At 41.9% G+C, this 27739-nt stretch overlaps 1 protein-coding gene across 1 annotated transcript in view; it reads right to left on the reverse strand.

Moving 5' to 3' along the window:
- Positions 1-19124: 19124 nt before the first annotated feature.
- Positions 19125-27739, reverse strand: part of LOC147728922 (sodium/nucleoside cotransporter 2-like) — a 475735-nt gene continuing 467120 nt past the window's right edge. Inside the window, exon 19 of the mRNA XM_086959167.1 lies at positions 19125-21750. The gene's annotated coding sequence lies outside the window, so the exon portion shown is untranslated. The remainder of the gene's footprint in view (positions 21751-27739) is intronic.

The following is a 27739-nucleotide window of genomic DNA, read 5'->3' on the forward strand; positions in this document are numbered from 1 at the left end:
CAGTGCGTTGGACATGGTAAACCACGTTAAACTCTAGGAAACACTTATTGAATTAGGTGCACTCATTGACATAGTAACCTACCTCTCACAGATATATACTTTTTTAACATCAAGAGTTTGGTTCGGTATAAAGGGTGAATGTACCCGAGATTTTAGAGTAACAAGAGGTATATGTCAAGGATGTGTTTTAGCCCCCCTTTTATTTATATTGTACATAAATAAAGTCGACCTCTAGTTACAAAATCTAGAGATAGATGTCCCAAGAGTAGGCAACCGCCCAACCCCAGTGCTTTTTTATTTTTTATATTTCTTTTTATAGAACAGTTTCAGCATAACTGCCCCATTACAACATAATTGCTTGCGATCTCATTGATACATAGTTCCAGACATCAACGTCCTATCAGGTCACATTTACAATTTTTAGCAAAATCAAGAGGATTCCAGAGTTTCAGTCTCTGTGATGAGGAGCCAGAGGAGTGCAAATATCCCCTCTATAATGATTCCATGCCCCAGATATCTTCCCCCACTTTCTGGAACATCCTCTTGCAACATAGACCGATTTCTCCCTGAACATGCACCAGTCCAGGTCCTCCATCCACTTACTCAGTTTGGGTGGTCGACTCACCCCCCATTGCTGTGCGATATTTCTTTTTGCTATTATGTACGTCAGGGTTGCCCATTGTGTGGCGTATGTATTTAAATCTGTCGGCTCCCACACATTAAGGAGACATTTCCCAGCTTCAGGTTGTATGGCCAAATGTAGGACCTCCCTTAGTGTTTTATGTATGGCTCCCCAGTATAATTGGAAGCGTTGGCAAGTCCACAAGATATGTATAAATGTTCCCCCTTCACCGCACCCCCTTCTGCATCCGTTGTTTTCATCCCTACCCATGCGCACCAAGCCAGGTCCTGTAATATAAATTCTATGCAACCCCAGTGCTTTTATACGTGGAGGACGCTGTCCTAATTTCAAGGACTGCAAATGGATTGCAATGTCTCTTAGAAAAATGAACCCAATTCATGACAAGAAAAGATTTACAGCTGAATCTCACAAAAACATTTGTCATGAATTGTGGGAAAAACAGAGCTAGGATTAAACAGCACTATGTGGGAGGCGTTAAAATTGACAGAGTCTCAAGCTTTACCTACTTGGGCCTAACATTCAACAAGAATGGTACTTGGGGAGGACACATTGAAGCCACCAATTTAAGATTCCTACATTCAATGGAGGGCATTTTTAGATTTGCTACCAAGATAGGTAACAAACCTGTAAGGGAAATTCTTACTCTATACAGGAGCAAAATGATTACCACTGCATGTTATGGGGCAGCTATATGGGAAAGATCCAACATAGCTTCCTTACAAATTCAGGAGAACAAGTTTCTAAACAGAATGTTGGCAGTCCCTAGTTCAACATCCAAATATATTGTGCACAGCAAATTAAATGTTCCATATATAAGTGACCTTCTAGACTTGTCAGGAATCGCCCTATGGCATGGGATATGGTCTAAGGAAGAGATGATGTTTACTAAAAATATAATTATGGACTGCCTGGCCCTAGAAAATTGTAGGAAAATCCCTTGGCTAGAGTATATTCACTCACTCCTAAATGGCTGTAAGACACGCTTAGACAGAAAAGATCCTTTGCTTATACAGGAGTATAGCAAAAATTAGTTAAAGTCAAGGTATATCACCTTGACTTTTACTCATTCAGACATGGAGAGAGAGGTGGCAATTGGCCCAATGCAAAGTGTGATTACTTATTGTGGGTATCCATTGTTCATGGGTACTCAAACATATACCATAGAGTGGTCTCCTAAACTCCCGAGTTGCCCTTGCGATGGGAAGTCTCCATAGTCGTCATTGTACTTTGTATTTTTTTGTAATTTTTATAGAGATCGAGGAAAATCGTACTGAAACCACTCTTTTTAGAAAACACTTTTTATCATTATAGAAAAGCTTTTAACTTTATCTGTACTTTGGAGAATGTTGAAACTATGAATGATGTTATTAGTTTCATTCAGATGTCTATTAGGGGACGCAAGGATCTCTCCTTTTTAGAGGGTTTAGTCTATGAGTGATCATATGATTATTGTGACGCAAAAGATATATGTACTAAATGAACCTCAAATTTGATTTTTATGACCTTGATGTATTTAAATTGTACTGTATGCACTTTAGGAGCTTATTTCATATATAACATGATTAGGCTAAGGAGTATTTTCTGCACTTTATTTCACAGATTTTTCACCCTGGAGCAATACAACTGAAATATGTCATTTCGTATGGTTTTTAGAAGATATTTATTAAATCCAAATCTTGACAGACTTAACATTTCGAACTACTAACTGAAATTGAGCTGTACACATGTATATAAATCACTCTGTTTGGAATGTACTGTTTTATTACGTCTTTTTAATTACGTAAACTGTATATTATGATTAGAATGCTTTTATGGTCGATTTTAACGTACCGAATAAAGCTGATTTGATGATGATGATGATGTATATAAAATATATGCATTGATTCATAAAAGCACCCTACTAGTCTGAAAGAAGAGGTCAAAGCACATATGTTACACTTAATATATCACAGTAAATTAGCACAATATACGTTAGGCCCTAGGGGCAAACCAAACCATATATAAAGAAAGTGGTATAAGAACTACGACTTGACGAGACACAAGGCCTTTAGCCGGTAAAATCGCTGGGACCACAAGGAACCACACAAGTTAATGACACAGGGGACCCACGGGGATGTGTGCAGTGTGAGAACATAGCCGCGAATCACCGTTAGCTTCTATGGGGAAAGTCGCAGTTGGAAATTTAATGATTAAGGACACTTAGGAGAGTACTGTGATCAAACCCCTTCAGACGTAAGGAATTCTAGGGCCAACACCCACGGGAGCACCAGAGTACTTGAGTTACCTCACCCAGGGAAGCCAGGTGCAGGATGATTTAGTCCTGGCAAAAGGGTTTTTTTGCTAGATCAAAATGGCAGTTTAAAACTGCATTACAGAATGCTGTGACATGTTTTAAAAGGCTACTTTAGTGGACAGACCACTGTTAGCATTTAATGTACAGGCCCTGGGTACAGGTAGTAGCATTTACAATGGACTCACAAGTAAATTAAAGGTGCCAATTAGGTGTAGTCCGATTTCATCATAAGAACAAGCACTATAGCATTGGTTAGCAGCCATAAAGCCAACAATAATAAATTGTCCTGCCAGGCCACTCAATGACAACGGAGTGGTCAGTAGACAGAACCCCACAACCCTGTAACAATGAAGAGAATGGGGAAAGGAACATAATAAGAAAAAGGCCAACCACTGTCCACGTATCATTGACACCTGGACCTCTCTTGATTCTTTTCGCTTCAGAAGAGATCATATGTCGTACTACCACATCTCTGTGGGAGGTTATGCAGACTAATTTAGTTGCAAACTACTTGAACATATTCCTCAACATTATTGCCTCTAGTAAACATACATTTCTACTATTTTTTCCACAAATCGTTGAATTAGTACCTGGCAGCTCTGGCCAGGACTCCTCACAATGGATACAATTTAATAAATTGTGGTTGGCATTCAATACACAATTCAGCGGTATCTCAGTTTTATGTAGATTGCTGTCCTTAGTTTTCAGAGTTGGTCTCAAACATAAGAGTCTCTCACTAACTGAAGTCTCTATTAAGTTTTTTACTTTCACCAGTCAATTGCGCTCATGGTAGTCGTTCCTTGGAGTACTGAAGGCTATGTTGAGACCAAGTCCCTGCAATTGAGCTTGCGCTTATGCAACTAAACACAGATGTGAGTAGATTTTTTCCTTTTCTTGTTTTCTCCTAGATTTTCACATGAATACTGCTGACTAGACCAGGCGATGCTCTGAAGAATTTGCTGCAGAGCTCAGGAATATCCGCTGTGGTGGTCAGCAGGACCATAGGCTTACAGGAATTCTGTCTGGTAGCACACTGATTGCCTAGCAAGGGTATGGTGCACAGGAAGTGGTGTTTATACCCTCCTGATTTCAAAATGGCTACTGAGATTTCAAAGCCTCACAAAACTGTTGCTGGAAGTTTTTGTCTTCTAATGTTCAGTTCAAACCAGCAAGTCGGAGCATGTGCACTTGTGAACATCAATCGTTTTAATGATGGCGACTGGTTTCTGGAAATGGTTGATCACTGCCAAAGCAAACAATAACTGTATGGTACTTCTTTTTTTTGCACTCCTTTGAGCGACGAGTGAGGGTTCTAGAACTCGGTGGGGAAAAAGGATTTGACAGTTGGTGGAAGCGGTTGCGGCTAATAGAGCAGCAGAGTGAATCCCCTGTTTTGTTTTCGTAAATATTTCAATAAACATCATCTACATGTTTTACCGTCATGTGCCTGGTTATTCATCTTCATTTGCAACACTGGACTTTGAGATTACAGAATTCAAGGAGATGACTCTGCGGGTGCATGGTGAAGCGTTGCTATTTCTAGGTGGAGCAAGATAGTTTACTCTACAGCAATGGTTAGTCCTTCAATGTGGTAAGAGTTATTTTTATTTATTTATTTGTCCATGGGTAGTACATTTGATTTAACTACACTTGAGTATAATTGTGCATATCTTGACTATTTGTTAGCTATCTCATGTGCTGCGCTTGGTTTGGCTGTGTGCCAGTTGCCTGAGCTGCCATTGGCTCTTTATTGGTTCCTCCAACCACATCATTCTTGGCAGTCATTTTGAAATGGGTGTACTTGACCCATGTGGCTAGTTTAGATTTCGTTGACTGTGTCATTGTTGGCAGCCATATTTTAGCGGACTCAGTGGAGTTTCACTGTTTTGTTAATTTTACTACAGCTTCAAGTACATTTCCATAGAGGTTTTGCTGGGTATTTTAGGCAACGAATATGAACTAACTGCTTTCTATGGATGACTGCTTCACACTGGGTTATACTGGAATACTTCACATCTTCTATTTAAGCATCTATAGGAAATTGCTGCAGGTTTCGGGTGACAATGGTGACTACTTTATTTATTATGTGATTTGACATCAGCAACTACATAATTTATTTTAGTTTATTTTCTTTACAATGTAACGCATAGTCCCTCCTGCAAAATTCCTGCCATCTGGTGGAGATCCACCAATGGATTGGGAAACATAGGTGGGCACTTTGTTACATTTGTGGAGGTGTTGCAAGGTGATTCTTGTGAACCTGAAAGGACACATTCCTTAATAAAATATTGTTTGAGTAGATTTGATTGAAAGAATTTAAAATATTGTCTGTTTTAGGAAGACCACACATCATTGATTTAAATCAGTATGCTCCTAAAGAAATTAATATTCATTATGGGGAACAAACCAATATATTCATGGGAAGATACAATTGTTATTCTAGGAAATAAGAAGAAAATGAATCTATTGAGGAATATGCTTCTGTATTAAGGGCGTAGCATCTACATGTGCGTTTTAACATATAAACTACTAACACGTTTTTATTTTATTTTTTTATTTTGTCCTCATTTGTCAAAACAGTTAATGTTTGGGGATAAAATGGAATTCCGGCTTTCTTTGGGCATGCAATATGTGGGGTGTCCGATCACTCCTTTATGGAGAAGATGTGTTACATCTCGGGTCCCCACTTGGCCTAGCCGCCTTTCCTTTTACTCCAAATCTACAGGTACTTACAGATTTACCTTTCCAGAACTGCCAATCAATCTTGGCCATTCCTGGGCAATCCCACACAACCTGTATTACTGATTCTTAATCATAGGACAAGTTATACACCTAAATAATATGCCTTTAAGGAAATAGTAAACGAAAAGAAAGAAAAAGACACAAAAGACAAGAATGAAAACTAAAATAGGATGCTAAAAAAGTTTCCTATTAAGGAGGTGTAGTCTTACACCAATTATCACACAAACTCCAAAATGTTTTTCTTTTCATGTTATAGGTTGCCCTATCCATTTTTGCTGTTTTATGTATTGAATTCAGCCACTCGCATTCAAGAGGAGAAACAGCTGAAATCCATTTAATGCACAACTTTCTACCCGCCAAGAGAATTAACATAAAAATAAGGGTTTTATATTGTTTAGATAAAATATTTGTGGGGTCTTCATCCGGAATTACCCAAGAAATGACCAGTTCAAAACTCACCTTAATTTCATGCCCCACAATACCTGACAATGTTGTGCCCAAATTCTACAAGAAGGACACCGCGAGAACATGTTCGCTTTGTCTGCATTTTATTTATCCATACTTTAAGCACTTCTTCAGAGCTTGTAAACCCATTTTTAAGAGCCTTTGGGGGTCCAGTAGGCCTTATGGATGGTAAATAAGTGTTTTTTTCTTAGAGGTGCAGACGTTACACTATACCATAAGAAAGATAAAGATACTTGCCAAAATGTCTCAAGATCATATTCCAGCAGCTCCTTCCTCCAAGTCGCTTTAAACCAGGCTTGAGGGTGTATTCACATCCAGTACCATACTGAAACTTCCTTTTGACCGAGTGGGCACGAGACAATTTTTGATTCGTAAAACTTATTTCCCCTTCCACTTTTTCTTAAAGTTTTGACCCAACTTAGCAGTTCATAGTACTTAAATTTTGAGACGGATTCTTCTGAGATCTCCTTCATTTTCTGCCAAGAAATTAGGTCCGCACCCTCTAACAATTGGCCCCATCTATGAATTCCTTTTTCGTTTATTGGAACAACAAGAGAGTCTTGTTGGCAGGCTGGTGTTCCAGGTGATCTCCAGATTGGGGCGTACTAGCTGTAATACGGGATTTGTAGTATCACCCTGATTTGTTACCATACTTTGCATGCCACTTGAAGAATTTTTAATCTCACCTTTTAAAAAAATTTCGGGTCTCCGATTTTCAAAAGAAAAAAGCTGGATTGGTCCAGAGGGCCAAAAGTGAGTGCTTGGAAAAGTGTTGCCTGAAGATTTTTAGATGAAAGGCTCTCTGATATTGGAGAAGGTCTGGGCTTGCTATGCCCCAATTTTTATTTTGTTCCCTGAACTTCTGCCAGGCTATTGTAGGTCTTTTTTCCCCCAAATAAAACTGGAAAAGAGTCCTCGCACTTTCTTTATCCACTCCTTCTTAAACTCTTGGGGAATTGAGTTAAATAGGAAGGTATACTTAGGTAGAATTGCAAATTCTTTGAAGATTAGACTTGCCTAGGAAAGCTAGAGGTAAAGATTCCCAGTGTTGCAACTGTTTCTTAACTTTAGAGGTGACCTTGTCAAAATTTGCTTTTGCTAATGACTCCAGTTTCTGGACCACTTCAATCCCTAGGTACCTGATATTTTGTCTAACTAATTCGCTCCTATAGTTTGTATTCCATTGCATAATCTCTGTCTTTACTGGATTAACAGCATAATCCGATAGTTTGCCAAAGCTCCCTAGTATTTCCCATATGGCTGCAATTGACAAATGTAGATGGCCGGTAAAAATCATCAGGTCATCTGCGTAAAGCCTGATTTCTTTTCCCACCCATTGCAGGAGAATGGTATAATATTCCTACATGCCCTTAATTTAATGGCAAGTGGCTCAATATACAAGTTAAATAATAGGGGGGAGAGGGGACAACCTTGTCTGGTGCCCCTACCTATTTTAACTTGATTAGATAAGTTGCCCTTCACTTAGACTTGAGGGGATGTGTTTTTATAGAGAGCCTTGATTGCAGAAACAAAAGTATGGCCCAAATTAAAATTCGGAATCACCTCTTGGAGGAAGGGCCAGCTGACCCTATCAAACGTTTTAGCAGCATCACATGTCATCACAGTTAGGGGGGGCTGGTGCTTTCCATTGCTAGGTCAATTGTGCCGATTAGTTTGTGGGTATAATCATGTAGGTACCTCTCCTTCATACAGCCTTTCTGGTCACTGTGAATCAAAAGGCCGACCATCCGATTTATCTTTTTAGTAATTATCTGTGTATACAATTTGTATTCACTGTTAAGAAGGAAGATCGGCCTATACGATTCACATTTCCTTGGATTTTTATTAAGTTTAAGCAGGATCATTTTTGTAGCTAGGTCCCAGGATGGAGCAAGGTCTTGTTTGGATATATATGCCGAGTTAAAAAGATTAAGCAAGGAAAGAGCCAGCTCTTCTTTCAAATGGGAATACATTTTATTTGGAAGGGCATCAGGCCCTGCAGCCTTGCCTTTTTAGAGATTTTTATTGCACTATAGACTTCGTCTATTGTGAAAGGGGCAGATAATTCATCTCTAACTTCATCACTGAGGAGTGGGAAATCCAAAGCCTGAAGAAAAATGCTGTTATATGATCCTTATCCCGGTCTATATCTTCTGTATATAATTCTTGAAAGAATTGGAAAAATGCATGTTGAATCGCCCCATCGTCAGTGATGATATTGCAGGTAGATTGACATTTTAATTCTTTAATAGCATTTCTGGCCTGGTTAGCTTTAACCTTCCAGGCCAAAAGTTTGCCACATCCATCCCGTATTCGTAATTAGCAAGCTTACTTGCTTCCCATTTTTGTTTTACCTTAATTTCCAAATAATCTGCTAAATTAGCTTTTGCTTTGCTAACTCTGTTTCTAGACCTAAATTGTTAGATGGGTTTAAGGTGCGCCCTATATTTCCTTGTATTGTTTTATTTGAATCTTCTAAAGATGTAATCTCATTCTTGACCATTTAATTATGTGATGCATTAATACTAACTAATAAGCCTCTAAGACGGGCTTTGTATGTGTCCCATACCTTCTTTAAGGGGCTGAGTCAAGATTAAAAAGAAAAAACGTGTTAGTTGAGTCCATTTATCAATTATTGAAGCATCTAGAGGTAAAGATCGATTCAAAGTACAGTACCATACAGCTGCCTTATCTTTAACCAGAAATTGGAGTGAAACTGCTGAATGGTCAGAGAGATGCTCTGGAATATGAGAGACACTCTTGATATGAATACTGATGGCAGCTGCTACTAAAAAAAAGTCTATCCTCGATCGGTGACCATGTTTTTGATTGTACAAGGTGTATTTACCCGATTCTGCCCCCATCTTTACGCCCTTAAGGGTCCAAATATCAACAAGGCCCAAGTCCTGGATTATATGACTTAGGGCCGCTCTTATTTTAGGGACAGTAACAGCCGCCCTCTTAGAAGTTGTGTCTTGAGCTAGATCGAGGGCTACATTAAAATCCCCCCCCATGACGATAGGTTCATTTAACTCAATTAAATGTAATAATAATGCATTTAGGGGAGTGGAATCATCCAGGTTTGGAACATAATATTCAACGAATGCAAGCCAAATTCCCTGGATCTTTGCCTTTGCAATTACCCATCTACCTGATGAATCTACCAACGTTTTGCCTGAAATGAATGGGAAAGATTTTTTAAACAAGATTGTCACCTTTTAGTGTGACTGCTTGAGTGCTGCATATACAATGCACTTTCCATGGCTGCCTTTTTAGAATTTTCAACCATTCTTCTTTTAAAAGATTGGATTCTTGAATAAAAATAATATCTGAATCACACAGCTTCAGATACTCCAGTATCCTTCTACTTCTTAGTATCACCCACAGCCCGTTAACATTCCATGTTAATATTTTCAGACATCTAGGATTATCTGGACCGACCATTGAATGAGATTACTTTCCTACCACATTCTAGGTAACTCAGCCATTCATAAGGCAAAGGCAGCCATAACACAAAAAAGAACTGCTTAATTAAAAAAATGACATTAGAGGACCTTTTTTTAAAATGTCTCCCACATGCTCCCCTACCCTTTCTGAATCTTTTTATTTTATTTTCCTAAGCCTGCATTTTGCGCCCATGACCCTCCCCACCCTGGGGAACCCTCTCTAGCAACTAGAGGTATACTAGTAGGCACCTCATTATGAACTCTCTTACGTCCTGATGGTCGAGTAAATATAACTGTTTAAACCGTTTGTGCTTTAATCTGCTCTATAAAAATGTTCACTTCATTTGGATCCCGGAAATTATGCGTCCTATTATTCCTCATGACCCTTAGGGATGCCAGGAACCGGATATTTGCAGTGGCACCGAGATCTCTTAATTCCTGAATGTATTTACCAAGCTCCCACTGCCTATCGAGAGTTGTGCAGGAAATATCAGACCTAATACAAAAAGACCACTCATTTTTCTTGTATGATCCAGCTATTAATGCCCCAGTGAGGATGCTTTCTTTTAATGAGCAAGTTTTGAAATGTTCCCACCTGCACCTACACAGAGCACAAAAGGGTCTTGATGAACTCTTTGTATGTCCTCTTCTAGCGTGGTTTGATCAAGATCCATATTATGCTCCTTTAGAAGAGAAATTACAAAGGCCTTGATATCACCACCTTTCAGACTCTCGGGAACATTTAAAATTCAAATGTTAATCCTCCTTGAGTTATTTTCTAGGTCTTCTAACTTGTATCTTAACTCTTGTTCTCTTTTCTTTAACTTCAAAATCTCTTCCTGGTTAACAGCCACCTTCACGGAAACCTCTTTATAGGCAGTTTCAATAACTCCAACTCTATCAACCAAATTATTGATTTTTCTTCCATAGTTCACAGTGCCCTTGTATTTTTTGTTGGTTGGTTTCAGAAGCAGTGAATCTCTCCCTTATTTCAAGTAGCAATGCCGACATTGTAGTTTCTAAACTGGGGCTACTAGGTTGGGCCATCGCCCTCCTGGATTGCCCAGGATGGCCTGCGTTTGATGCTCCGGAGAAGACATTATGGCTGTAACACTCTGTTTAGCAGTGGGGCCTATATTACCTGAGGTTGAGGCTAAACAGTCTTCCATGCCTGCTAAGGGGTCAAATCTATTTTTTGTTAAGATCTAGTTTACCGCTGATTCCTTGGTGCCAGTAGCCATTCTTTCTTCCCCTTGCCTAAGTGGTATAATCTTGAGGGGTTGATATGAGCTGGGATGGTCTTCTGCTATGATAGGGGGCGCTTGCTCCTGTACCTTGAAATAAGAGCGAAGAGAGGGGGTAATTTTAATTTTCCTGGGCTTTCTCTTCTTCGTTTGCTTATTTTGATTATGTCCTGATTATCCTGAAAGCCCTCTGCTCAGGTTTGATGCCGGTGATTAATCAGCAAGAATTTCAGATTGCGTGCGTCGAGAACCCACCTGAATTCTAGGTATAGTATTCTCGGTGCCTAAGCATGGGCGAATTTTGCGGATCTCGCGTTCGCGAATTTTGCGGATTTGTGGATTCGCAATCCGCAAAATCCGCGAATTCCCGCGAATTTGCGGATTTTTTCTTTTTTGTGTTCGCCCGTGTTTCTGCCAGTTCGCGAGGGTTTTTACAATTTCGCAATTTGCGAACTTACCTGTCGGGTCGCAAGTTTCGCGAACTTGTTGTTTCTACGTGTCCAGCCTGTTTGGGACACTCTTCTTCATCACTGCCACTCTCTGTCACCACTGCCACTCTCTGACTACTCATGCCACCCTCTGGCCCACCCATGCCACCCTCTGTTTCATCACCACACCCTCTGGTTGTCCAGTGTACATTATTTTCGGCAAAGCAAAGCACACCTTCCCTGCCTCAAGTGACCTGAATTAATTTGGGGCTGATTAATGTGTCACAGAATATTTTTTTAGCTGGCACCTGTTTCCTTAGTGCGCCCTGATTAGTGATCTTTTGCACTTGCTAAGTGCTTTCATTGTTGCAAAATTAGTTACAACACCTGCCCTGCCCCAACTGACAATAATGAATTAGGGGATGATTAATGGATTTTAACTTCCAGCCTGGCTCCTGCTTGTCTCCCTTAGCTGTAATTCAGGACCTTTGTGGCATATGTGTAACTATTCTGAGGTTCAGAGCAGGGTCACATAATAGTTTCAACTGGCAACTGACCTCTGGAGGGGCCCCTCAGGAAGCACTACAGGAAATGGCTACTAATGATGAGCCTGAACTTTTGAACCTGGTAAGTAGTTACTTTCAGTTTTGCTAAAATCGTATTTCTGCAATTTTGCACTTATTCGCGGGGCGCGAACTCACGCGAACAGTGCGAGCAGTGCGAGCAAAATCCGCTGCTCGCGGATTTGCGGATTTTGCGGGAGATTCGCAAATCTCGCGGATTGCGAATTTCCCGAAAATCCGCAAAATCCGCGAGCGGAACGGATTTTCCGCCCACACCTACCGGTGCCTAGGGTAACTAGATCCTCTTTCCCCAAACCCCTTTGCTCCTTAACGTTACCTATTTACTGTATTGCTGTTACTGACTGTGGCGTTTGCCCTCCCTCTTTTATCTTTTCTTTTCCTTATTTGGAGTAGTGGTTGTATTATATCTAGAGTTCTCAGCCCCCTTTCCTGCCCCCTTTCCAGAAACACCGTCTTCCGGTGAGTCCCGCTCCCGCCTTCTTACCGGGGTCATCTGAGTTGTTCTGGCAGCATGTCCCTGCTCCTGCTCCCTCTGAATTGAGAAGGCAGCCTCCAGGATACACTTCCCGCTGCTCCTTTCTTTTGAATTATCTGGAACGGTACTATGTTCCCGAGTCCTGTCAGTGCCTCTGTGTGGAAAACCAGTATTCGCAGCAGTGCGCAGCTTCGGCTGAGCCGTACTGCTGCCTCTGCTCACACTCCTCCCAGCATCTCACCGGCAATTCCTCCTCTCCACGCTACTGAGGCGCTGAGGAATTGCAGCAGGAAAACCAAATGCAGAAAACGTAAAAACCCTAAAGAAAAGAAATCAGCACCACAACCCTCGCTCTACATTCGCGCTGCAGGATCTAAGTGGTAAGGACACACTACTGCTCCTGAAGTATCATTCGCACTACCGGCGTCGGAGAGCTCGCAACGGTTACGGACTAGCGGCTGCCATGTCCCCACTATTACTAACACGTTTTATGTGATTGCATTTTTATCGAAAATCTAGAAAATAGGTAAGAAAATACAGGAGAGGATGTGGGTCAGTGTAGATATGTCATTAAATGCAGCTATTGAAATAGCAAAAGGAGCAAAACATTCTGAATGTTTTGTTCAAGAAATAAGGGGTGAGTTAAAACCTCAGGCATATAATGTTTCAAAGAAATATTCTGATGACAAGTTTAATATAAATACTAATGCATTTGAAAGAAGAAAGAAAAATATCAGTCTAGCATGTTACAGGCTTGGGAATCAGTCACATTTAGGGCATTTCAGGTGTTGTCTTGCTCTAGATAAATGCTAAGCTAAATGTAGGGCAAAGGGACCTTTCAGTAAAGTGTATAAGAGTGCTGACCAAAAGAAAGTTAATGTTGTGACTAATAAAGACAACGATGAGGCGGTAGAATCTGGATTTGGGCATGATCCCAATGTCATTTTGTGTGTGGATGATAACCAAGTCAACCATAAAAGTAATACTTTTCCATCTTGCACAGTCAAGGTGAATGGGAATCTGGTGATCATTTTTGTTGATTTTTGTGCATGGTAATCTACTTTGAGTAAAGATGTTTGTTGTAAAGAAAAATTCGAGACATGTGATACTGCAATTACTTCATGTGTCACCTGGTGGTTACGTTGGACATAAGAAAACTGGCAAGATACTTTTGTGTGAATTTTAAGTTTTCTGGCATGTGTACTCGTGGGAAAATGTATTTAGCAGTACGTGGTCAGTCAGTGTTGGGGTGGCTGCATTAACAAGAGATGGGTATTACGATTGGTACTAGAGCTGATCCTCCAGTTTATGCGATCAGTTCCATGAACTGTAAGTAATTTTCCAACAGTAACACATCATTTTCAGAAGAATCAAAAGCTAGTTTTGGTTCAAGGAGAGGGCTGCAGGGAGCAAGGAGAGTGTTACTGGCGATGGCCGGTGTGACTCAAAGAGCAATCTATCAATCAATCAATCAATCAATCATTTGTAAAGCGCACTACATACCCGCGAGGGTCTAAAGGTGCTGGGGAGGGGGGGCGCTACTAATCGAACAGCTAAGTCTTGTGTATCCTCCTGAAGGCCAGCAGGTCCTGGGTCTGTCGTAAGCTCAGTGGGAGGGTGTTTCATGTCTTGGCAGCGAGGTGGGAGAAAGATCTCCCGCCTGTGGTCGTTCTTCGGATGCGCAGGACGGTGGTCAGTGAGAGGTCGGCGGAGCATAGCTGGTGGTTGAGGATGTAGGAGATGGGCTGTTGGTGGCCCGTGCTGATGTTCAGTGCCAGCAGAGCAGCTCCAGTGTGAACAGGTCTGATTGCAGGCACAAACAGCCCAAACGCTTAATTTAAAGAGCCCGGGAGGCACACAATGGGTTTAGGGCCTCAATGGGACCACTTGGGGTTCAAGAACTCACTGCAACTGGATCCAAGAGCTCTTTGGAGAGCCTTCTATATCCCTGAGGCTCAGATCAGGAGGTCAGCAGAGTAGCCCTTTGTGTCAATCTGGGGTCATGGGTTCAGGATGAAATTACTGGTCCAGTTCTTCTTCTCTAAGCAAGAGGGCAGCAGGTAGTAGGTCAACAGTTCCTTTCGAGCAGCGGTCCAGCAGACTGGCAGCCCTTGTAGCATTACAGCAGTCCTTCTTCCTGGCAGAGTACCCACAGACCCAGAAGTACACTGAAGAGCTAGTGCCTGAGGATGTTATTTTATACCCTGGTGCCCTGGTTCTGGAAGGTGGGAGAAGCGTTTAACAATGGCTATGGAATTCTCCGTCTTCCCTTCCCTGTCTCCAAGCTTGTTGATGTGGCAATGAAGGGTCATTAGGCCCTTTATGTGAAGGCAGAGCTGAGGTTATTCAGTTGTAAGTGGAGCTGTGGTCCGCTTCGCCCCTCATCCTGTCAGCAGATGGCCCATCCAGGCACAACTGTATTGTGTAACTGTCTGGAAGGAATTCACAAAGTCTGTCAGTTACACCCAGTCTTGTGACCCAAGACAGGCTACAGGCACAAAAGAGCTAAGGGCAGAGAAATGCCGACTTTCTAAAAGTAAATAATTAAAAGAAGGCAACCCAGCATTCCCATGTGGGGTTGTGTATCTATACTAGGGTAAGTAAAGGTGCCAACAAGGGAGTTGTTTACCAAAACAAGTTGGCTACTCAGATTATTTGGTACTGTCCAAAAGTAACATCTAAAGTACATTTATAATAGTCAATTTGGAAAAACCAATAAAGTCTAGAATAAATCACAGAAACAGGTATATATGCTGCAGCATATTGTATTGAAAATAACCATACAGAGAAATATAGGGAAATGGGGGATTCCAGATATAGAATCTTGCGTAATACATAGACAATGTGTTGTGTACAACTGGTAAATTCTAAACATTTGCAAAAGTACTAATTACCCACTCTCTTCTTTCAACATAAGAATGTACATCACTATTTTAAGACAAATAATGAAATAGGCAGTCCAAGAGAGAGATAGGTTGTGCTTTGACGTTTCGATCTCAAAAGGTGGCCATCCATGAGACCATCTTCAGGACTCTGTTTTTTCGATCAAAGATATATAAAGGGCCCAGCTCTGGGTCATTGAAAATGTTCCTCTGGAAAAGGAGCCATCTAGAACCATCTATCTGTTTTGTGAGTTTAAAAGCCATGGCTCGTCATTGTAGCCATGTGGATTATGCCGAGGATGTGCAACGCTGCTCTCGATCGTAACCAGTTGATCTGGTCCATGGAAAGAATTTTCGATGCACAATGTGATAATGCTTGCAGAAGGTAGTTAAGGAGTAGGGAAGCAACACTTTTCCTCTGATACCGACATAGCAGATATGCAGCTGCTGTACATAGACCCCGGCCCAGCTTTATATGTGACGTTTGGATATCGCCAAACTAGCTGAGTAGTCAACTTGTTTTGTTAACACCTTGGCTGCTTTGAGTTTTCCCCATCTATGCTGAGCTTTGAGTTTCCCCATTGTTCATGACGAGCTCAGCTCGTCATAAGCACAGTTCAACCGTGCCTCATGACGAGCTGAGCTCGTCATGAGCAGCGAAAGGGTTAAAGAACTACCTTGTTGGTATATTTACTTACTCAACTTTATAAATATTGAATGCTTAAAATTGTAATTTAAAATCCCTTTTCACCATAAGTTAGGATTTTAAATTCCAATTCTAGAGATAACAAACAATAACCGGTTAATTCTTTCCATTTGGAAATTGCACTTGTAGAGGGTAATACGACAACTCCAAAGTTATCCTAAGGGAGAGATAGACTTCACTACTAAGACATGTAAAACTTAAAAGTACATGTCCAACAGGTTGATTACACAGCACCCTGCCCTATGGGCTACCTAGGGCCTACCTTAGTGATGACTCATATGTTGTAAAAGGGGAGTTTAAGGCTTGGCAAGTCGGTTTGAATGCCAGGTTGACATGGAAGTGTAAAACAGATTTCAAGCTGCAATGGCAGGCCTGGGACATGTTTTACAGGGTGGCAAAATAGGTGTTTCAAGCCCACTGTTAGCATTTAATTTACGGGCTAGGAGCATATGGTATACCATGCTACAAAGGACCTATAAGGAAATAAAATATGTTAATTATGTATGAGCCAGTTTAACCCTGTTTTAAGGAAGTGAGCTCAAGCATTTTAGCACTCATTAGCAGTGGTAAATTATGCACAGTCCTAAGGCCCACACGAATAAGGTCAGCAAAAATCAAGGAGGTGAGGCATAATGTTTGGGGGAAGACCACACTAAGGCTGACAGGTCTAACATGCAGTTAATATTATCGGAAATGGAACAGACAGGGTTTGCTCAAAATTTACTTTGTATCATTTTACAGAAAGCTTTGAACTAAGTACATTGATGTAACAAACGGATGTTACTCTATTTCCTTTGGGTTTACATAAGAGGGAATAAAGCAAGCACATTTGAATCTTCTTTTCCCATGTTAAACAGGTATATTCACAAACTGCATTTTGTATTTCATTACGTCAATCAATCAATCCATCAATCAGGATTTGTAAAGCGCAACTGCTTCACCTGTGAGTGTCTCGAGGCGCAGTGGGATCATGCTTCTGGATCATGCCGCCTGCACCTAGTGGTTGAACATCCAGGTCTTGAGGTCCTTCCCGAACTGTTGGAGCGATGGTGAGGCTCTGAGATGCAAGGGGGGGGGTGTCTTAGCGACCAGATGGGAGATGGAGCAGCCTCGACGGTTTGCTTGGTAGATTGTTTATACTACAATAGTCCTAATAAAGTACTACAAAATGCTATTCACAAACTGACGAGTGTAAATCTCCAATGCTACTTCTCCTATCTTTTCCAAAGTGAGATCCTTACACATGTAAGTTTACTACTTAGTATAAAATATAACGTTAGTTGGCTCAATAATATTCATGCTATCTATCTTGGAAGACTGAAAAGTGGAGAATGCCTAATTCATTTTTATACTTATAACTTACAGCAACATGTGTAACCCACTACACTATCTTTTTGAGATTTGGTCTGTCGTCTGCAGATAACATAGCATTTTCTGCAGTATGCAAACTGACCCACTATTGTAGTTTATTGGTACAAGTAAGACAATTAACTTTGTGTATGGCACATCAATCTGCCGAGTTATTTCATTTGGCTTCAAATCAGCTACCTGTAGATTGCATACATATCCCTGCTGAAGTTACATTAGAGTTACATTAGCTACCTCAATGTACATAGTTGAACAGGAGAAAGTTTTCTAATGAATTGGCATTACTACAAAACTGTTAAGTCAAGTTTCATTTTTCTGAAGTTGATAACAGGGTGCTGTTGTTACAGAAAGTCGGCCTGGGCACCAAAATAAAAGTGTCTCCCAATAGTGAATTTGGTAGCTAAAAAAAATGGCCCATGTTGGCAAATTGAACCAGTTTTTAACTTCAGAAGACTTGCTACATAGAAGTTTTGCAGTGAATGGAAGAGTGCATGGCTCAGAACTTTCTGAAAGCAATGTTTGTTTTAATGTTAGGGAAAATAACAGTAAAAATCGGCCCTGCAGACCATAAAACAGACCTATAAATTTTGCAAAAAATGGCCCATACTCTGACCTACCAGGCCAACACATTGGGCACTGCCTGTTTAAACTATAGCCCATTCCGAACCTGGGGGCAGATTTACAAAGCTCTTGCGCCAATTTTGCGTCACTTTTCCCATGTTAAAAGTGACGCAAAAGTGGCGCAAGGGGCTTGTAAATCTGCCCCCTGGTTTATAAATGTACCATGGAGTTGGGGCAATGTCGTAGTACTGGAGCAGTCATTCACATTGCAGATGTATCTATAGTAACATTTCGTTCTCCATGGGCAGATAAAATGTGCATTTGTAGATGAGTTAATATCTATTAAATATTCAGTGGACCAGATCCAAGCCAGGAACATCACAGCTGTGCCTGTCTCTGTCTCTCAATGGAATGCCATGAATTTGGTTAAAACCTAAATAGTTTTCAAAAATACAAAAAAATGACTCTGATACACCAGCCTATGTTCTAAGGTCTACAGCCCTGAAAAGGGTCTGCTTTGGAGCTGTATTAGGAGTTTGAGAAGTTTTGATTATTGTCGTACACTGTTTTGTTCCACCGAAAATTAAAATAGACACTTTGTATAACTATAGCATTACATTTGTTAGGACTTGGTCCTCATTATGAGTCAGGTGGAGTGGAATTACCACATGGAAATCCGATCGGAATGATTATGAATGTGTAGGTTTTTCTGGGTTTGTGAATCCAAGACCTGATTGTAACATTCATTAATTCCAATGGGAAAAAATGCATAAGACATTGGCTGCAGGAGCAGCCATGCCTCATTCTATGCTCCCACTGCCAGAATGTACCTTTCTCTTCCCTCCTCTAATCTGGCACCCCACTTCCTCACTCCAGCGACACCCCAGGATCCCTACATCCATTCATCACCTGCTAAAAGCAGGCGGTAAATGTATGCATTAAGCCACATGGAACTGTGAATTTTGTGTGGTTTTATGACTGAAAAAATTGGTCCCTATTCCAGGTTTAACTTGTAAATGCACAGTACGGGGGCCGAATTACCCCACAGTAACAGCACATTTGCTTGCAAACTTACAATGCCCCAGAACCGTGCACTTCAGAATGAGGGCCTTACCAGTGAAAATTGTAATTAATTGATGGATTAAACACGCTACTCTTTCCATTCTAGTGGAAGCGCTTTAACGGCCACCAGGGAGTAATCCTGCTATCATCCCCCCACATCCCCCCCCACCAGTTTAAGGATTTAATGTTGCCTCAACTCTTAATAAAATAATTTTACATTTACGATGAGGTTTAATTCAATTTATTTCACAAACACGCTTTCTCTACAGATGTCATCTTTGTAAACATTATTTTGCCTTATATTGCAGAAGACATAGTGGATGCGGTCTGCTGGACTTAGGAACCTAGTACAGTCAATTACACATAGTGACAGCATAGCTTGTGGAGAGCTGGATTGGGATGAGACTTGCATCTGGTGCGGTTGCAAGCAAAAGTGTAGGGCAATGTGGGAGGCATGGATGATGCAATTGTTGCACACCTGTGAAAGAATGGCTGACTGTTCTTTTGAAGGTTGGTTTTTCTAAGTTTGATACTGCTTTGCTGTCAATTTTGTTGATTGCTTCAAGTATAAACTGGACAGCCTATGCGGATGACTTTTTAAGGTCAGTATGACACTTCTTGCAGATATGCCTTTAAAGTGACCAGTGTAGCAGTCGATTGGTTCTCGCTCTAGGAGTCAACTCTCAGGTTGACGGTAATGTGAAGTACTGTATTGAAGGGATGAACGTGGATGATGTTGGTAGCCTTGCCATTAATATGTCCCTGTAGTCTACCTTGGATTGACTCAAATGGTAAAGATGGGATGGAAGTGTGCGGCAGGGGTACATTTTTACATCTTACATAGCTGTTGTAGTCTGAGCTAAAGTGGCAGTGTGATTATTGAGAACATGAGGAAATCTTGCAATCTATTTTGTGAGTCCCAATTGGGGATGGCTGCATTGACTCTCAGAGCCACACTGGGAGCAGCAGACCAGGAGTGGTAGATAGGGGTAAATTACTGCTTTTCCAATGGTGACATTTTAAATGTTATGTCAAGGTTGTTGAATGTAGTGAGTAGGTGTAGGTAGGGCCTGGTTTCTTTTTGCGTTCAAATTAGGTTGGGTCCAATTAAAAACATCATGTCATAGAATTTGTGAGATCATGTTACATCATTTTTCTATCGCAAACATGATATGTGTTTCAGTTCTAGGATGCTGTGGTCAACCTCAGTTGGATGGTTGCTGGTTGCGTATTCTCGGGAGGTAACATGTGAAGTTTATTTTATAGTAATCAGGCTTCTTTTTCATGCAAGACTTGGCAGGTTTTCATTTTCTATGACAGATGTGTTGTTTTATGAGGGATCACTTAGAAGCATTCATTTGATATGAGCTTAAATGAAGGCGAAGGGGGTCATTAGGATGGCGTGCAGGCTTTGTCCGCCGGCCATCCTGTCGGGAAATGGGACTGCCCGCCATAATGGCGGGTTGTCCCGTGGGGGACATTAGGATGCGCCTGCCACAGTGGCGGGCGGATCCTGCATTCCTGTCATTATGGCGGGCGGTGCACTCAGCACCGCCCGCCACAATGACAGGAAGGCATGTTGTGCACTTCCATGCACAACATGGCAGGCACTGTGTGGTGCCTGCCATGTGTGCATGGAAGTGGAGTGGGGTACCCTAGGTACCCCCCATGTGCATCCCCAACCCACCAGAGTACCTGGGGGCCCGCAACGAGCCCTGAGAGCATTTACCGCATGCCTTTCCGTGGCAGCAAGGCATGTTTCTGCCCCCAGGATAATATGGCTGGTGGTGTCTGACAGACACGCCACCATATTAAACTCTATTCCGCCCGGTCAACTTGTTGACCAGGTGGAAAAGCGGCGGACAGTCTTTCCGTCGGCCGTGGTCCCCCCGCCATAGTAATATGGCAGGGGGGATATGGGTGACGGGCGGGAACAGATCTCGCGCGGATCGCAACCGCCATGCGGGCGGTGCTGAGCCACCCAAGATTATAATGAGCCCCTAAGTGTGGAGTAACACTAGTGAAGAGGTGGGGGTTGAAGTTGTGACCTTTGACTCACTGTTGTATGGAAACGATGAGAGAAAGTATTGCATTACACTCTTACCAGTGCATAGTGTTGCTATGAGTTGCGGTACAGGACTACTTTAAAGGCTGTAGCACAGGGGCTTTGCTGAATGAATTTGTGAAAAAATACACTTTTCACTTTGTTGATTTGCTTTGCTAACAGGACAAATACATACACCATTAATGCAATATGCTGATGATCTTATTGAATTGCATTGCAACCTGTTACACAAAGTGTTGATGGAATTTACTGGATGAATTTTAAAAGAAAAGGGGAGTTCTCATTTGACTCAGGATCTGCTCACTGATTTGTAACATACGTCATTCATTCTGATTTGTCACGACTTTGGTCACAGAATAGTAATTTAAAACAATTGTTTCAGAGGCAGTGTAAACAAGCTAACTTCATTTAGAATGTTGATGCCTATGTCCAACAAGTCTTCAAATCCAACATCTTAACAATAGTGATTGGTTTTGCTCACTTCATTCGCAAGTGAATTATTAATTTGATGTGAGTGCGTTTTGTTTACTGAGTTAATAAACTGTATTTTACTGGCAGTGATCAGTTAAGCACTGCTTTATAACAGGACTGTGCTGTCTAAATTATTCAACAACAAACTGTCATCGGGGTGTTGATCAATGAAGTGAAAATTTAATCAATTAAAAAGTGTTGGTACACGCTGACAATATGCAGACAACAACCACGGGGAATACAGCAGACCCTTAAGGGTCATATCTATGTACAAGCATATAAGCAAGGAGTGTGCATACATGTGGCAAACATAGCCTAAGAATTGGAAAACAATAGAGAGAGCAAGGGATAATGTCACTTGGGAAGTGACAAGAGATATCTCCTATTCCCCTGGTAGGAATATTTATGCAAACAAAAAGAAGGAGTATCCCCAGCGTCAGGTTTTTTTAAGGAAAAAACTTTCGGAGGGTGAGTTGTTTGGCACAAGAAAAGGAAAAAGTCAACCTTTTTGATAGGAAACCCCTCACTCACCACCTAGTGGTGACTTGCTTCATCATCGGGGTCCACCCTGGTGACCTAGCGTCACCAGGATGTGCTACGACACCTGGATTTACAGTGGAGCAGGTGTGACTGTTTGTGCAAAAAGAGGTGTTAAAAATTGTCCTGGTAATCTTAAAAACAATCTTTATTACAAAGTAATCAGAACAATGTTTAAAAATTATTGGCGAGATGTACCTTGGTGAGTTACGGCCAAGGTATCTCTATATGTGTGTGGATGGCTTGGTCAACATGTTTCTACCTTTAGGGCAGTAGCCCGGTATTCTTCAGGACCAAAACCAGGTGGATGGGGGGTGTGTGCCCCCTAAAAGGCATACCCTCACCTATCCCCTGTGTACCTACTGGAAAAATTACCAGCGGTTGAGGAGCTCTTTAGAATTAAGAGCAATATCTGGTTACAAAAAAGACCTGTGGAGGGAAGTAAAAGAGTACCGGGTTCAGTAGAAATTCTATACTTTCCTGTTACGTCGTGCAGTGTCTCTTGTGTAAAGGATAATCATGCCATGGGACGTGCCCTCCGAGTGATCAAGTATAGTGTTCAATACGGGTGGTTGGCAGGGAAGTATTATCCGAGTGTGCACTCTTATCATAAGGTGCCTAGGTTTGTCATGCAGTACGTAGTTAATGCCTTCATGGAAGTATATACACCCACGCATTTCATTTCAAATGCATACATACTTAGTTTAACATTCGTCTCATTCAACCGTCTATCGTGCCCAGTGAATTCCTATGGGCGTCTATAGGTGGGCGTGGCAGGTAGTGGCATGTCCTGGTGTATCCAATGATGCTAGGTAGTGCCCAGAATTATATTAGATTGTGCCACGATTGATATATTTATATACAGACAAGACACACAAACAAAAAACATGTAGGAGTGCTCATAGGTTTCATGGTTAGAACATGGGGCTTACTTGTTTTAAGTCCTTTGCTTACTTCAACGGGCAGGGGGTAGGGTTTTATAACCACCGCACCTAGTTCTGAAAAGGCGCGAAAGGAATGAGTAACAAGAGCGCAGAGTCCGTAAGGGATCGCACTCTTTGTCGGTTTTGGGTTCCAACTTACTAACGAGCTACGCGGTGTATTTTACTTACAGTTGGCGGGAAATAAAGCGGCCATTCACCTACTCCTCTCCTCCTCTGCTCGGCTAGTAATGCCGTGTGGAGGTCCTTCCGTTAAATGTGAATGTCTCTTCCTGGAAGGGCGTGGTGTCGTGCGCCGGAGGGGGAGGGGTTACAGGGCGTTGCCTGATGACGCGGCGAACGCGTGTGTTTGTAAACAAAGCGCCTCCCGAGTAATACAAAGGGTGGTGCGCGGATATTAGAAATTTACAGATAGCGGATGTTATTATATTTAATTAGATTTACAGAATCTGGCAATGCGGAAACACGCCGATGTTAGTAAACATAAGGCGTGTTCCGCAGTGAAAAGATAAAATTAAGCGCATGCAGAGATCGCCCACAGTAGCAGGTGCAGCTAGAAGATGCTCATTTACTATGAGTGTCAATACCTAAGTTGAGTATCAGGATCTGATAATATTAGAGCTCGTGGATGTTGGTAGACATGATGCGTGTATCAGAGTAGGGAGTTTTGAGAAATATTACGCGCATGAAAAAGGGGGACATTAGCAGTTGGTGCAGCTAGATAAGGAAGGTAGCAGTGCAGCTTCCCATCGTGGGATATATGAGCTCATTTGAGCACACTGGCCCATGGGATATTGTCATTAAGTCCAACTTTGTGCGTGGAAAGTCTATAAATCCACCTCTGCTCTTTTTCATATAGGCGTGACTGTATGTTGGGACCCTGCTGTATTTGCTCAATGATAGTCCACCACATGTCGTTTGGGGTATGACCCATTGTTAAGAAGTGGTCCGTGAGTCTTGTGTTGTTTTTCTTGCACCTGATGGTGCTACGGTGTTCGGATATCCGTTGTTTTGCTTTCCGAGTGGTCATTCCAATGTATGGTATATCACAGGAGCATTTGATCAGGTATACAACATTTTGGCTATTGCAATTTGTGTGTGCCCTCTGTTCCCAAGTTTTGCCTTCCTCAAGGTTCAGTGTTTTTGTGTTAGTGGTCAAATGGCAAACACTGCAATCCCCACATCTTGAATGTCCTGTGACACGTGGGAGCCCCCATATTTCTGTGATTGTTGGATTGGTAATGGCCAAGGTGGGTTTGGGTCTGGTGTTCACCAAAGTATCTTTTAGACTGCGTGCTTTTTTGTAAGAAAATAGTGGTTTTTCCCATTTGTAGTTTCCTGTATGGAGTATGGACCAATGTTTCTTTATGCTTTTGCTCACCTGATTGGATACAGCATTGTATGTCGTTACGCAGGCTAGTGGGACCTCTTCCTCGTTTTTAGTTGTGTCTTCCAATAGAGCTTGACGTGGCTGGTTACGAGCTCTTTTCTGACATTTGCTGGTAATGTTCTTGGGATAGCCACGTGAGTGAAGTTTTTTTGTTAGATCCTCTGCCTGGCTCTTGTAATCCGTCAATTTGCTGCAATTCCTTCTGAGGCGAAGATACTGCCCATAGGGAAGGTTTTCCCGAAGGGGACGAGGATGGAAACTCTCGTATCTAAGCAGGTTGTTCTTCGCCGTCGGTTTGAAATGAGTTTTGGTTATTAGATTCTCATTTTCTCTTTGTATCTCAATGTCCAGAAAGACCATCTTGTTCCTGTCTATGCAGTGGGTGAATCGTAGATTCCTGTCACGGGTGTTCAGCCACGTTATGAATTCCATAAGGGTTTCTTCTGAGCCTTGCCATATGGAGAAGACGTCATCTATGTATCGTCGCCAAAATTTTATATGGCGACCAAATGGGTTGTCCTCTGTCAGGATGTATTTCTGTTCGAAGTCATAAACGTAGAGCCCCGCCACACTAGGGGCAAAAACACTGCCCATAGATGTACCCCCTACTTGTAGGTACAGGGTACCCTCATACTCAAAGTAGTTCCTTTTTAAGGCCAGGGTGGCACATTGTATGACGAACTGTTTTGGTGTGTGGTAGTTCCAGGTGGTGTTTTCCAGGGTTCTTTCCAACACATTGATGGTAGCGTCTTGTGGGATGTTCGTGTAAAGGCTTTCGATGTCAAAGCTGAGGAGAATGAAGTCTTGTTCCATTTTGATGTCTTCCAACATTTTCAATAAGCTTTTGGTGTCACGTAAGTACGTGGATGTTCCCTGTACAATCGGTTTTAGAAAGAAGTCACTGAATCTTGATAATGGTTCAAGTAGTGAGCCGATCCCTGAGACAATGGGTCTGCCTGGTGGTGGCATCTTGCCCTTGTGCATTTTAGGCACTACATAGAAGTAGGGGATCTTATTGTCGGTTTTGCACAGATAGTCTGCTTCTTGTTTTGAGATGTTGCCACGGGCTTCTGCTGTTTCCACCAAATTGGTGATCTCAATTCTCAGGTCTTCAGTTGGGTCTCTGGGTAGTATTTTATAGTTTTTTGTGTCGCCTAGTAGGCGTCTGCATTCTGTATCGTAGTCGTCCTTATTCATCACAACCAATCCTCCGCCTTTATCCGCTGGTTTTATGATTATGGTTTCATCATTTCTCAGGTCGGATATGGCCTTGTTTTCAGCTCTGGTGTTGTTTTGAAACTGGCCTTTTGCTTCCAATTTTTCCACATCATTGAATACTGCCTGTTCAAAAGTGTTGATCTCGACAGGAACCGAGTGTGGTGGAGGTATGAAGGTTGATCGTAATCTCAGGCCTGTTTCATTGGGGGAGTCTGTCAGGCCATTGTTGGCGTTATCAATGGTAGGGTTCTTTTCGAAGAAGGCTTTCAATTTGAGTTTACGAAAAAAGGAAGCTAACTCACAATGTAACTTGAATTTATCTAGGGATGCAGTTGGTACGAACCCTAGTCCCTTATTAAGCACGTTTGTTTCCGTGGTAGTTAGTGTACGTGTTGATAAGTTCGTGACTAACTCCTCGCATTGCTGGGGCCGGCCTTGTTCGCTCCTGATTTGCTCCTGGTGATGCTGCCTGTATTGTCCTCTTCCTCCCAGTGGACGTTGTTGCCTCTTCTGTTGCGTCCCCTTCCGCGCCTGCCTCTGTTGTGAAAAGGAGGACGGAATTGGTCTTGTTGGAAAGGGAATTGCTGGAAGGGTGGTTGCCATCCGTACATTTGGAAATGTGGAGGTATTTGGTATGGGTTTGGTGGAGGTTGTTGGTAGGGGTTCTGGGGGGGATAATTGTATTGGGGCCACTTGTTGTTCCCTCTAAATCCACCTCTTTGTCCCCTTCTCGGGGTCCCGTTACTGGATCCAGTGCTGCTGTTTGAACTGGAGGAATTACTTGCAGCGTCAGAGTCTTGATCTTGTGGGCCCGACATTTTATAGTCCGGGTCTGAATAAGGATAGACTTTCACAAAAGAGAATTTTTTCAGATCTTTTTGAAATTTCAGTGTTTTTTGTTGTAATAGGTTGTCTTTGTATTCATTTACTTCTCTGTTTAGGTCGTCCAATTTTTGTTTGTAGCCTTTAATGCTAGCTTTTATTTGGGTTTCTGTTACTTGAATTTCTATCTGGATTTTCTCAGACAGACGTATGGCAGTTTTTAGGATCAATATAATCCAGTCATGCGTGCAGTGCCACGCAATTAGGGCCCAATCTTTTCTAAATTCTGGATCATCCAAAAAGATGCGTGGTGCGTTGGTGACCAACAGGCCTTTTGGAGCTATTTTGTTGTTGACATACTCCTTCATGATGGTACCATGTAGTATGGTTCTGATTCGGTTCCGCTTCATTTCTGTAAGTTTTTCCCACTCAGATGTTTGAGAGATGGTGCTACTGATGTTCGCATCCGCAAAAACATTCAAGTCACTCATGATTGAGTCTATTTCTTCCGTAGAGTAAGTTAAGCCTGTGTTCTCTGCCATGTTGCCTATGTATGTACTCCGTTATGCCAAAAGTCAGTGTGATTTACTCTCACAGCTGTGCGCTGCCAAGAATTGGAAAACAATAGAGAGAGCAAGGGATAATGTCACTTGGGAAGTGACAAGAGATATCTCCTATTCCCCTGGTAGGAATATTTATGCAAACAAAAAGAAGGAGTATCCCCAGCGTCAGGTTTTTTTAAGGAAAAAACTTTCGGAGGGTGAGTTGTTTGGCACAAGAAAAGGAAAAAGTCAACCTTTTTGATAGGAAACCCCTCACTCACCACCTAGTGGTGACTTGCTTCATCATCGGGGTCCACCCTGGTGACCTAGCGTCACCAGGATGTGCTACGACACCTGGATTTACAGTGGAGCAGGTGTGACTGTTTGTGCAAAAAGAGGTGTTAAAAATTGTCCTGGTAATCTTAAAAACAATCTTTATTACAAAGTAATCAGAACAATGTTTAAAAATTATTGGCGAGATGTACCTTGGTGAGTTACGGCCAAGGTATCTCTATATGTGTGTGGATGGCTTGGTCAACATGTTTCTACCTTTAGGGCAGTAGCCCGGTATTCTTCAGGACCAAAACCAGGTGGATGGGGGGTGTGTGCCCCCTAAAAGGCATACCCTCACCTATCCCCTGTGTACCTACTGGAAAAATTACCAGCGGTTGAGGAGCTCTTTAGAATTAAGAGCAATATCTGGTTACAAAAAAGACCTGTGGAGGGAAGTAAAAGAGTACCGGGTTCAGTAGAAATTCTATACTTTCCTGTTACGTCGTGCAGTGTCTCTTGTGTAAAGGATAATCATGCCATGGGACGTGCCCTCCGAGTGATCAAGTATAGTGTTCAATACG

This window comes from Lissotriton vulgaris, chromosome 2_2 (assembly GCF_964263255.1).
Source record: "Lissotriton vulgaris chromosome 2_2, aLisVul1.2, whole genome shotgun sequence".
NCBI lineage: Eukaryota > Metazoa > Chordata > Amphibia > Caudata > Salamandridae > Lissotriton > Lissotriton vulgaris.